Source organism: Dromiciops gliroides, chromosome 4 (assembly GCF_019393635.1).
Source record: "Dromiciops gliroides isolate mDroGli1 chromosome 4, mDroGli1.pri, whole genome shotgun sequence".
Lineage (NCBI taxonomy): Eukaryota > Metazoa > Chordata > Mammalia > Microbiotheria > Microbiotheriidae > Dromiciops > Dromiciops gliroides.
The window spans coordinates 330,933,369-330,947,824 of NC_057864.1; positions in this window are offsets into that span (position 1 = coordinate 330,933,369).

The window sequence follows — 14,456 nt, forward strand, 5'->3', positions numbered from 1 at the left end:
TATAAAATCCTTTTTGAGCTCTACCAGGAGAGCTTTTTCATCTTGAGACAAATTCTTCCCCTAAAGGCTTCACATGTTTTATCATTTTCGTATTCCTCTGAGTTTATGTTTTGATCCTCCTTGTCACCACTGTTAGTGGTTAGAGTTCCTTTTTCTTTCTTATTCATATTTTTTTTAAATTTTATTTTAGCTTCTTTTGTGCCTTTTAAGGTTGATTTCTGCTCCCGGGGTACAGCATGCACTATCCAAATCTTCTTTTGCTGGGGGCCAGGGGCAAGAGGCAGAGTCACCAATTTTCTGCTCTGAGGCATCAGAAACTTGTGCCTTCTCACTGCACTGGAGTGGCCCAACTAAGCTGGGCCTGTTGGGTAGCCCCCACCCCAGCTTGCATATTTCCTTCCGTGTTGGGGTTGCAGGCCTCACCACTTGCCTGCTGTGTTACTAGCTTGCTGGGCTGTGACTGTGGGTCCTCAGCGGCTGATCTGTGCTGTGACTAAGAGCCTTTTGCTGGCTTGCCCAGACACCCTCTGCACTGAGTTGTGTTCTACTTTTACCCAGATGAAAGACCTTTCCTGAAGATCTTCTAAAGTTATCTTGTCAGAAGATTGTTTTGCTCTGTTTTGTTTATTTGTTGGGTTTTTTTTTAACTTTTTAAGAGGTTTTGCTGCTCCAGAATCTGTTGAGAGGTTTAATTTTAAGTTGTTTCTGAGGGAAATTTGGGAGAGCTCAGGCAGCTTCCTGGTTTCTCTCTGAAATCTTGGCACCACTTCCAGACCAAAAGTGTTGATACTCTGGTGATCAGCTTTCCTTATAGTCCAACTCTCATAGCCATATGTTGCTACTAGTAAAACCATAGCTTTGAATATGTGTACCTTTGTAAGAAAGGTAATGTCTCTGTCTCTGCACTTTTGTATGCTATCTAGATTTGCCATAACTTTCCATGTAGCAAGTGTCTTTTAGTTTCAAAACTGCAGTCACCATGTGCAGCAATATTTGAGCCCAAGAATTAGACACTGCTTCCATCTCTCCTCCCTCTATTTACTAGGAAGTGATGGGGCATGGTTTTTTTTTTTTTTGGTTGTTGTTGTTGTTGATTTGTTTGTTGGTTGCTGTGTGTGGCTTTTTTTGTTTTTTTTGGTTAAGCTTTAGGCCAGCTTGTACACTTCTCTCTTCCATCCTCATCAAGAGGCTTATTTCCTCTTCATTTTCTGCTGTTGGAGTGGTGTTATCTTCATATCTAAGATAGTATATATTTCTCCTGAAAACTTTAATTCCAGCTTTTGATTCATTAATCCTACCATTTTGCATAATGTATTATGGATATAAATTACTAAATAAGGTGACAATATAGGGTTTTGAAATACTCCTTTCCTATCTCTAAATAATTAGTTCTTAGTAGTCCTAATCATTGTTTCTTAGACCTCATACAGGTTCCTCAGTAAAGAATTATGATGATCTCATATTGCCATCTCTTTGATGACTTGCCACTTTGTTTTAATTCACATAGTTAAAGGCTTTAGTGTAATCAATAAAGCAGGAGTAGATTTTCCCCCCAGGGAATCTCTTGGTTTCACCATAATCCAGTGTAAGTTCACAATTTGGCCTCTAGTTCCCATGTCTCTTTGAAAACCAACCTGCTCTTCAGTTAATTCCAGTTAACATATTGCAAAAGCATAGCTTTCAGAATTTTAAGCATAATCTTTCTGGTATATAAAAGGAGCATAACTATTCAGCAATTTGAACTTTCCTAGGCATTGCTCTTCTTTAGGATTGGGACAGTAGGGATGGTTCATCACTAGGTAAAATTTAAATGAACAAAATCTATCATTTACTAAACGAATATCTCAAGAGATTCAAAGAAAGCCTGTGAAAAAAATACAGTAATAATTTATGATAAAATCTAATCAAATATAGACTGAGGCATATTTTTTTAATATAATGAAAGCATACATACACACACACACACACACACACACACACACATATATATATATATATATATTGAGAGACAGACAGAGAGGGAGCAGCTAGGGGGTGCAGTGGATAAAGCACCAGCCCAGGATTCAGGAGGACCTGAGTTCAAATTGGGCCTCAGACACTTGACACTTACTAGCTGTGTGACCCTGGGGAAGTCACTTCACCCTCATTGCTCCGTCCGCCAAAAAAAAAAAAAAGAGAGAGAGAGACAGAGGCAGTGAGAGACAGAGAAACAGAGAGAGAGAACTAGATAAAAGCTATGTATAAAATGGTAATGCACTAGAAACTTTCAAAATATATAGAGTAGCAAATAAGGATGCTTTCTCTCATAATTTGTTATGGTTCTAGATATTTTAGTTATTATAATATGAAAATAGAATGAAATTAAAGGCATTCATGTAGGCAAAGAAGTCAACGCTCCCCCCGCCAAAAAACCAACAAATACACCTAGCTCAATTGCTAATAACATTGTTTACTTAAGTATATATAGGAAATTATTCTCTTGTTGATGGAGATAATGGTGATGATAGCAAAGTTCCTGGGTATAAAATAAACCTACTAAAACAATATAATATCTATATAATTGAGAAGAAAAATCTATGAGTTTACTATTACACTGGGAGAAGAGGAAAAGGAAAGCAGAATGGGGGTAAATCACATGACATGAAGAGGCACAAAGGACCTATTACATAGAGGGAAAGAAGGAAGCGGTGAGCATTGTTTCAACCTTACTCTGATCTGATTTGGTTCAAAGAGGGAATAACATACACACTAATTTGGGTATAGAATTTTATGTTACCCTATAGGGAAATAATAGGGAAAGGGTGAAAGAAAAGGGTGAGGTGCTGATAGAAAGTAGAGTCAAACTAGGAGGCAAAAGTGTAAAGAAAAGGGAGGCGGGACTGATAGAAGAGAGGGCAAAGCTAGGAGGCAAAAGGGGAAATGGCAAAAATCTTTCCCTGGAAAGATTATGCTTAATTTTGCTGGGTAGTATATTCTTAGTTGGAATCCAATTTCCTTTTCTTTCTGGAATGCCATATTCCAAGCTGTCAGATCCCTTAATTTTGAAGCTGACATGTCCTGTATAATCCTGATTGTTTATCCTTCATATTAACATTGTTTCTATCTGGCTGCTTGCAGTATTTTCTCCTTTGCAAGATAATTATGGAATTTGGCAATGATATTCCTTGAGGTTTTCCTTTTTGGGTTTCTTTCAGCAAGTGGATTCTTCCAATTACTTTTTTTCCCTCTAGTTTTAAGACATTGGGACAGTTTTCCTTGATGATGTCATGAAACATGGTGTACAGGCTATTTTTATTTCATCATGGTCCTCATGTAAAGAATTGATTATTTGAGGTTTTTATGACCCCATCTTTTGGCTAGAATTAAAAAAACCTCAGAGCATGCACCGACCTGGGGCTCAGCAAACTGCACAGTGCTCCACCCACTGGTTGTAGTTGTTGCCATGGCACTGGCACCTCACAACATCACCACTCACCGACATTTACATGGGTATGGCAAAATTAAAATCATTGGAAGCCTAGTGATGGCAGTCATGTGACTGTCAGAGCAGCCAGCCAATTGGCTGGGGCCTGTGTGTGGTCAGCCTGGGGTCTGCGGGGAAGAAGGGAGGTTTTCCACCATTCTGCTTGAAGCTTGAAGGCGACAGTATGCTGCTGTGTGTTCTCAGATGATTCCTAGGCAGTGGTGTTGTTCAGGTTGTATAATTTCCCTTTTCTCCATTTCCTTTCCCCTGATCCTACTGATCCTGTTTGTGTTTTTTTTTTTTTTTAAGTTCATTCTTGTTAAATAAATCCTGCTCTGTTTTGAGGGAGGCTGCTGGTCTCCTTCCTTGCCCCAATGTTGCGGTGAGCCGCCTAGCTAACACTCCCCAATTAAAATTTGATCCCTACACTCAGGTAGTCCAATTATTTTTAAATTATCCCTTATGGATCTATTTTCCAAGTCTTTTTTTTTCCTGAAGAGATATTTTACATTTTCTTCTACTCTGCTTTATTTCTTCCTGTTGTCGCATTGAGTTATTAGCTTCCATCTACCCAATTATAATTCTTAAGGAATTATTTTCCCCAGTCAGCTTCTACACTTCCTTTTCCATTTGGTCAACTGTTTTTTTGTTTGTTTGTTTGTTTGATTTTTAGTGAGGCAATTGGGGTTAAGTGATTTGCCCAGGGTCACACAGCTAGTAAGTGTCAAGGTCTGAGGCCGTATTTGAACTCAGGTCCTCCTGAATCCAGGGTCGGTTCTCTATCCACTGCGCCACCTAGCCACCCCAGGTCAACTGTTTTTTAAGACATTATTTTCTTTTCCTTTTTCCAAGCTATTGACTTTCTCTTGCTTAATTCTCATTTCTTTTCCCAATTTTTCTTCTACCTCCCTTATTTGCTTTAGAAAAACCCTTGCATTCTTCCAATAGGACTTTTTGGTTTTGAGACCAATTTCTCTTCCCCTTTAAGGCTTCACATATAGGCATTTTGACATTGTTGTCCTATGATTTTATGTTTTGGTCCTCTTTGTCACCATAGTAATTTTCTATCATGAGGGCCTTTGTTCTGTTTCTTATTCATATTTTAGCCTCTTTCATGCCTTTTAGAGTTGAGTTCTGCTCCTGCAATACAGCATACACTGTGCCAAGCTTATTTTGTTGGGGGCCAGAGGTCCAGTCACTGGCTTTCTATTCCAAGGCCTTAGCTGCTGGCAGATTGTTCACTGCACTGGAGTGGCCCAGCATAGTTGGGGTTGTTGCGTAGGAGATACCCTAACTGGAAGATTGCCTTCCATGTTTGGGCTGGAGCCTCACAACTGGCCTGCTGTGCCACTAGCTCCCTGAGGTACAACCATGGTTAATCTCTTGCTGATCTGTGCTGTGGCTAAGAGCCTTTTGCTGGCTTGCCCAGACACCCTCTGCACTGAGCTATACTCCCCTTTTACCCAGGTGAGACAGACGTTTCCTGAAGTCCTTCTAAGTCACCTTATGCTGGAAAATTGTTTAACACCATATTTTTGTCTGTTCTGCAGCTTCAGAATCCATTTAAAAGCTTAATTTACCATTTTTTTTCTGAAGGAAATTCAGAAGAGCTCCAGCAACTTCCTGGATTTATTCTGCCATCTTGGATCCACATCCAAATTCTTATCATATACCAAAATAAGCTTTAAATGACTATGGGACCTTAATATTAAACATTTTAATAATAAACACTAAGAGAAATAGATCAGATACAGTAACCTTCTTGGTGGAAGATTAATTCTCAATCAAACAAGAAATAGAGTCAATTATAAAAGACAAAATAATTTTAAGCTCGTGAAATTGAAAATATTTTACCAAGAAAATCCAGGAATCTAGGATTAGAAAGCAATCATTCAACTTGAAAAAAACAACACCTTGATATATACATATATCCTTAATAGAGGTGTATGTGTGTATATAACAATATATTGTATTATGGTATATTATATCATATATAAATATATAAAGTGAGGGAGAGAGAAAGAGATGGAGATAGAAAGAGACAGATTGACTCACAAAGACAGAGAGACAGAAAGAAGAAAAGATGAAAGACAAAGACAGAGAAAGCAAGAGATAGAAATACAGAGAGAGATATAGAGTTATATGTGTTACATACCAGAAAGAAAAGATTGATACAGTTTGTATATATGCTATGATATGATATATTAGACATATATACACACTAACAGAGATACGTAAGAACAAAAGTGATTTTCCCAAAAATGAGTGGTCAAAGTTTATGAACAAAAAGGTATTTGAAAAAAATCACAAATTATTAGTAAACATAAGAAAGAATGCAGAAAATAACTGGAAGTGAAAGAAATGCAAACTAATGCAACTTCGATGTTTTATGCAAACAAAATGCCTAAAATACCCATACTTTATGACCTAGAGATCAACTGTTTGGCATATTTCCCAATGATAGTATTGACTAAAATACATGCATATCCACCAAAACATTTATATTAGTACTTTTCCTAATACCAAAGATTTTCATGGAAACCAAACAAATGCTCATTAGTTGTGTAATGGCTAAACCAATTGCTCTACATGGATTTAATGGAGTATTAGTGTGTGGTTAGAAAAAATGATTATGATAAATAGAGAAAAGTGTAGGAAAACTTATTTAAACTGATAAAACATGAAGTAAGCAGATCCAGTATGACAACATATACAATAATTTCAAACAATAAAAATGGAAAGAATAAATATAAATGAAGAATTGGATATTGTAAAATTCTAAAGAACAATGACTCTAAGAAAAATGAGATGAGTCTTTTTGTTTTTTGGTTTCTTGGTTTTTTTTCAGGGCAATGAGGTTTAAGTGACTTGCCCAGGCTCACACAGCTAGTAAATGTCAAGTGTCTCAGGCCAGATTTGAACTCAGGTCCTCCTGACTCCAGCACCAGTGCTCTATCCACTGTGCCACCTAGCTGCCCCAAATAATTGATATCTTTTTTTTTTCTTTTCAGGGTAATAAGGATTAAGTCACTTGCTCAGGGTCATATAGCTATTAAGTGTCAAGTGTCTGAAGCTGGATTTGAACTCAGGTTTTCCTGAGTTCCTTTATCTACTGAGACACCTACCTGCCCCCAAGATGATTCTTTCCCCAATTCTTTTACTTAGTTCAGGGTCCATGGATATGGAACATGGCATATGATATAAGATTTTTTTCTAAGTATTAAGTATTAATTGATTTAGCTGATTTTTAAGGAAAATATTTTTATAACAGATATTATTCTGTTAGATTAATTGGGAGGAGAGGGATTTTGGGTGAAATATAGGTGATAGAAACCAAGATATAAATTAAAATTTTTTCTGAGAGTATGAATATTAAAAAATATATCCTCAAGCATACAGTGACTGAACTAAACATGAAGCAATGTATTATAACTCTTATTACTGCCTCCCAAGATGTTGATACTTACAACATCAAAACATGATTCATTTGGGGGTATTGCTGAAAAGGCATTTCACCTTCAGTTCTGCTCTATACTGTCTCCCTCAGGTCTTTATCTTCTATGCAGCCAGGATAAAGGTTAGGCTCATCTTCCTATCAGTGCCATTTCTTCCTAGAAGGATGTAGTTACAGAAACTTCTTTTCAAGTCATATCTTATAATTCAGGCAGAGAGAGGGGAGGGAGAGGGAAATGGGGGCATAGACAGAGAGACAAAGAGAGACAGAAACAGTGAAACAGAGTAAGACAGAGTCAGAGAAAAGACAGATAGAGGGAAGTAGACAAAGGCACAGGGAGAAATGGTCAGGGAGAGACACACACACAAACTGCAAGAAAGAAAGCGAAATGGAGGGAGATGGAAATATGGAGAGAAATAAAGTTACATATAATACATCCCATAAATAATAGACTGAACCACCTTGTATTTATAGATTAAACTTTACTTCTCTTTCTATCCCTAATATTTGAGCTAAATTGCTCTACCTATTGTTCATAGTACCTGACATTCCATCTTCTACCTCAATGAAAAGGAGGCCTCTACCCATTGCCCAGCATGGTCACGTTGGCCCAGAATGATCAATTTCATCACTTATACCCCCTTTAAATTCTATGTTCCCTTCCAGGTCCATGTCAAATTTCACGTCCATATTAGAATTTAACTGATTTCCCCCATTCCCTTGATGATTAACATTGCTCTTCTCCCCAAATAACTAGTAATAGCTTTGTACATATTTTATACATTTACTTCATCTTTCCACATGCTCCTTTTTTCCTCAGAAGAACATAAATTACTTGAGGGTAGGGGGGAATTTTATGTGTGCTTGTAGCCCTATACCTAATACTTGTAGATGATGATCCCTGTTATATTAAAAGAAAAAACTTTAATAAATATTGTTGAATTGAATTGATAGTTGGTCACCTTTCTAGGGAAGCTAGGTGATGCAATGTTTAGAGTACCACTCTTCAAGTCATGAAGACTCATCTTTGTGGGTTCAAATCTGGCCTCAGTCACTTATTAGCTGTGTGACTATGGGCAAGTCAATTAATCCTATTTGTCTCAGTTTCCTCATCTGTAAAATGAACTGGAGAAGGAAATGGAGAACCACTCCAGCATATTTGCCAAGAAAATCTTAAATGGGTTCACAAAGAGACAGACATGATTGAAAAAAAAAATGACTGAACTTAAAAACGCTGCTTACCATTATTTGGTCTTATGGTATATGCTAATTAGAATTGTAGGTGATTTAACACAATCTCCCCTCTAATGACAAACTCTCTTTGACACATGATCATCTGGCATCTTTTTGAAAACTTGTATTAGCATTGTTTCTTGAAGCAGTGAATGCTTCTGTTAAATAACTTTGATTATTGTAAAGTTCTTCCATATATAAATTGAGAAGCTTCCTTTGTTGTAACTCCTACTTATTCATTCTAGTTCTATGCTCTAAGAGAATATAGATTTAGGATAATAGCTGTTCCATTTGATAGCCCTTCCATTATTTGTAGGTAGAACTTGAAATATACTCCTTATATCAGATTAACTATTATTTGTTCTTTCACCCTTAGTCATCCTACTCTTGTTGCCTTCCTATACAGACCCTCTAGTTGGCCAATGATCCTATAAAACTGTGCCACCGAGAATTAATCGTAGTGCTTTAAACATGCTGTGATCATCAATGAATCAATGAGATTATAAAATTAAATTCAATTAAACTCCACACATTTTAAGTAGTTATGAAGTAAATGTCACTATGCTAGCAAAATGATACAGAGATGAAACCAGATACAATCCATACTTAAGAAACAGGATATTAGGTGGCACAGTGGATAAAGCACTGGCCCTGGATTCAGGAGGACCTGAGTTCAAATCCGGTCTCAGACACTTGGCATTTACTAGGTATGTGACCTTGGGCAAGTCACTTAACCCTCATTGCCTCACCAAAAAACAGAACAAAACAACAACAACAACAAAAGAAACAGGATATTAAAGGAAATAAATCTACACCAAAGCTATATGATAAAATAAATAAGATTATAAAGGTTTTCATACCGTTAGAAGAAAGAGCTTATTTCTACATGAGATAATTTTAAAAAGACTCCATTGAGAAATGGGTACCTGAGACTTAAAGGAAGAAAATTATTGAAAAAACACTTAAAAAATTTTCTTAAACCTAGATCACTTTTTCTTATCCTAGGATCCATAAACTTAAAACAATAGATGGATGGATAGATGACAGATGAATAGGTAATATCAAAATCATTCATTTCCTTTGAAATTTCAGATAATTTATTTTATCAATTAAAAACATGATTATAAGGAGGGGTCCATACATACTTTTCACCAGACTGTCAAAGGAAAAAATGTCAGAAAAAAAGTTTAGACCTCCTGTTCTAGGCTTTCTCTTTAATAATGCAATCTGTGAAATATATGCATATAGGTATGTGTATATACATATGTATATATATGTATGTATATAAATGCACAATATACATATATGTACATGTATGCTTATACACTGCATAAACTGTGTTTATACACCTTATACACTATATATACACTGCTGTATATAAACTCCTTATAATTATACGCACACACAAACATACACACACATATGGAAAGCGAGAGATTTCTTCAATTCCCCTTCCTTCTTTCTCCCCTCCCAGACCTATTGCCAAACTTCTGTTCCACTCTCCTCCCTTTTTCTCTTCTCCCCCTCCCTTAGTCTTTATTCCTACCATAGTGTATACCTATCTCCTCTCCTTTCCAATAATGCACATTATGTTTAGGGGATTGTATGGCTTATCTCCCTCATCATTACCCACACTACACATGATAAGAAGGATTTCTAAGTAATTTGAATAACTAAACCTCAGAGAGATATAATAGGTCTTTGAGGAACAGCTAAGGAGAGATTTGGATGTTATATAGGCTTTTGCAGGTATTTTCATTTTCCATGAGTTCTATTTTGGGAATCTATTTCTTTTCTTTGATTTATAAATAAAATTTGTGTTTCTTGAATTCTATGAACTATGCACTTACATCAGGAGTGGGTGACACTAATTGCTGCATATATACTTGATTGTACATGGTTTTATAGGCCAGAAAGCAGGAAATTCTGCAAAATATACCCAGAGTTTTCAGGTCCTAGGAGATAATAATAATAATAATAATAATAATAATAATAATAATAATAATAATAATAATAATAGTATCTACTATGTGCCAGGCTCCATGCCTGAGTATGTCAAAAATATTATCTCATTTTAACTTCACAGTAACTGTGAGAGGTAGATGTTAATATTACAACCATTTTACAAATGAGGACACTTACACAAAGGTTAACTATCTTTCCCAGGGTTACACAGTGACATTGTATCTGAGTACAGATTTAAACTCAAGTGTTCCTGACTCTAGGTCCCATGTCTTAGCCACTGTTTCATCAAGCTGTCCCCAACTATGTCAGAGATCCTCTGACATCAATGGTGCCATGTATTAATTAATTATTTTCCTACAGTTTTTGGTTTAAAAAATCATAATGTTTCCTAATACGGAGTTTTTGTCCAATTAAGGATATTTGGTATATGAATTGTGTGCATGGCCGTTCTCATCTCAGACTTGTACAACTGATTTTTTAAAAGCAAATCCAGGTCATTTCATTTATCTTTGTTAAATTTTAAATTGCCAGTCTGCCTATTGTTCAAGTATGTCTAAATCATTCTGAATCTTGCTCTGTCATCCATAGTACTTGATATATGTCCCACCTTTGTGTCATTTGAGAAAAACACATTTTATGTTTTCATCCCTGTCTTTGAAAATATGTTGGATAAGACTAGATTGAGGACAGGCCTATGCAACCCTCCAATGGAGACATTTATCCTTGACTTATTATCTCAGAATTTTGCCATAATAATGTTGTAAGAGTCTCTCAAATGACAGATATATTATACTTTTGTTATTCCCTTCATCTACCAGTCTACTAAATCTGTCAGCAAAAGAATTTATTTCAGTCTAGTGTTACTTGTTTTTAGAGAACCCATGCTGGTTCATAAGGATCACTACTTGATTTCCTACATGCTTAAAATCTACAATTTTAATAATGAATGGTGCAACTTTCTGGCAATAGAGATAAAGCTCACAGGTAATTGAATCTATTTTTCTTCTTTTTGAAAAATGAAATAACATTTGCCAATTTGTAATTTTCTGGCATAACAAGTACTTCTTACAATCATCCTATGATTTCATCTGAGGTTCTTTAAATATATTAAAATATAATCCACTCATTTAAAGAAACCAGATGATCCCTTACTCTCATCTGACCTACTCTGGCTTTAATTCATTTTAATCATGTTTGTTCTGCCTTTTTAGACTGCAGGTAATTTTCATAACTGGAAAAGATGAAAGCTAAATAAAAGTTGAGTAAACTTGCTATATCTCCAAATAATTTAACCGTGCCCAATCTCCAATAAATAATGTATTTATCCCCTGTTTATTTTTTCTCAAAAGAGTAATTTTATATGCTGATTTGATTTTTAATTTGTTTGCAAATCTATTTATCTATGTATTTATTTGATCACTTGTCTATCATTTTCAACATGTTACTTGGGCCTTTTGTTTTCATATCATAGTCATTTCTGGGAACACCTTCCCTCTCTAGATAGAACTCTCCTGGATTTTGGCCTTGACTTATTCATTGTATAAAGAAGAAATACATGTAGAGAGAAGGTATTAGGTTTCAGGAACCTAATTTGGGGAACACACATGGTTAGTAGTGGAAAACTAATAATGACCTAACAAAGGAAACAGAAAGAAGAGTTAGACATTATAGAGAACCAGACAAGTATCATAGGAGTCAAGAGAGAAGAGAATATAAAGAAAGGAGGTACATAGGGCCAGAAGAGTCAGACAGATTTTTAAAATAAAAAAGTGAGAAAATACAATGGCTTTGTTGTCAATATCACTGACCATCTTGGAGAGAATATTTTCAATAGAGTGATAGGGTCAGAAGCTATATTGTAAAAGGTTAAAAAGTAAGTGGGTTTTGTGGAAAGAAAAGTAGATAATATATATGATTCTTTCTTGAAAGTTGACTATGAATAAAGGTGAACTTTTTTGGTATCTTTTAGTATTTTATGCACACAAGTATGTTACTTCAGCTCTCCATCCATTGTTCCTCAGTCTTGCTAAATTCACATTATAAAGTTAATGACCGAAATCACACAAGGGGTTAAATTCAAGGGAAACAAATATCATGGCCAGAAATAGGTTGTAGAATATTGTGGACAATGACTTATGTGTAGGAAGTTGCAAAAAAATACAAAAATCATATAATCAGTAATATCACTGTGGACCAACCATATAGTAATAGTAAAGTATAATGGGTAGAGAGCTAGAGTGCCATACTTGTGTACCTAAAATACTAAAAATACAAAGAAAACCTTATAGCATCATGCACATACTCTAAAAAGGATGTATGTAAAAATATTAATGTGAGTCATATTGAATCAGAATGTATGAATAGGTTGTGAACTGAATTTGTATATGGTAATTCCACATTGATGAGACAACAGTCACTGAAGCTCTTATGGCTAAATATTTTTTTTTTTGGTGTTGGGAAAAACACACTACCTTATTTAAGGGCTCTTATTGTGACTTATTTTTTATAAAGTTAAAGGTTTCATGAACAAAATTATTTTTGGATTAAATATGGACATTCACTTATAAGGTTAGCTTACTCGTATAGGTTACATTAGTTGCATTACCATCCATTATCATTATCTTCAGTGTCATTAAAATCCAACTTCTTTTATCTGCCTTAGATCAATAAAACCAAATCTTTCTGTTTCTGTCTCTCTCTTTCATTTTCAATGTCTATCTATCTCTGTCTGTCTCCCTTGAAGCTGGAAATACTATGTGGTTTCATGTCAAGGTAATCCCAAATCATATCAATCATATCAGAAAACGTAATCCTTAGAAATATTCATCCTCATCACAGAAAGTAACTATGTGGCTGAAAATTTAGGATTATTGTTATAATAATACAGCAGTTCATTATATATATATATGTGTGTGTGTGTGTATGCACATATATACACACATATATGTATAAATATATTTGATCATTAATTCATCCACTTATCTATCTATCTATCTATTTATCTATCTGTGTTTCTACTAAGGTAGCTAGGAATTTTTCCTAAAAGGTAATGAGATGAATGTTATCTTCTCTCTACGTCTCTGCCTCTCTGTGTCTGTGTGTCTGTGTCTTTCTGCCTCTGTCTCTGTCTCTGATTCTTCTAGGTGCTCTATTACTATGACCAAGAAAGATCCCTATGTGGAAACATTGCTTGCCCTCCATGGATTTTTGTTTTTGTTGCCTCTTTAATAATTTCTGGGGTAAGCATATCATCATTGAATTTATTAAGTATGGAAGTGCTCCTTTCTTGTCTAGAATATGTAATATATTGTGAAGGGACACTCACCATGTTTCCTTGAAATAATATGGACTGTAATGCTCATATCAGATTAACTGGTAGAGAAAATTCAAGAGTTGTTGACACTTTACAAATAAAGGTTTTTTAAAAAAAATTTGAAATGGTAGAATGAGCTATTCTATGTTTCACATTTTTCTACCCTTGATTGAATCTGTTGTCACCATAAAGAAAGCCAAAACAATTTGACCCAATTGTTCTTTTCAAATTGTTTTCATTATTTTTTCCTTTCTTCTTAAATTTCTAGGAGTTAAACATGACTAGTCATTTATTTTATTTGAGTTGTCTTTTGAGAAATACTTCCCAGTTACCTTCAGCAAGTAAAATTCATGAAATTTTGGCCTTTCATAACAAGAGGCCATTTCCTAAATAAGATCACGCTATTTTTTTCCTGTTTCATTGGCAATGATCACTATTTGTTGTTCTTGTTTTCTTGATAATTGTACAGAAATAATATTACTTATTAAAAATATTTGTTCAAAACTTAATCTTAGAGAATTTTTATTGCTGACTGAGATCTTAGGGATCTTCTATTCTAATCCTTTCCTTTTTTAGGTTAAATTACGGAGTTATTGATCAGAGAATAATTTGCTAAGTATTACTCAAATAGTAAGGATAAGAACATGAATCTGGGTCCTTGTTTTCTAACTTCAATTCCAGTACTTTTCTCTTTTGTTTAAAACTAAGTTATTTCTTCAGCTATCTTAAGAATAGCCTCAGTTACAAAACTAAGCTACTGAATACTGACAGCTTCCTTGGCATTTTTTTCCCAGATCTTTACTGGTAGGAGGGATAAAGCCTAAAAACAGGATCTAAAGAGATTGGAACAAGTCATGCAGCAAAAACAGAAAATAGCTAAAGGCAAGAATGATGTGCTGCTATAAGATGCTGAATCTGGTATGACTTATACAAAGCCTCTTCATAAGGAAAAAAAAAAAGAAGTGACCAGCACAGATATCAGTGTGGGTATGGAGAGTGGTGGGGTAGGACAGGGGAATTATTTGAAA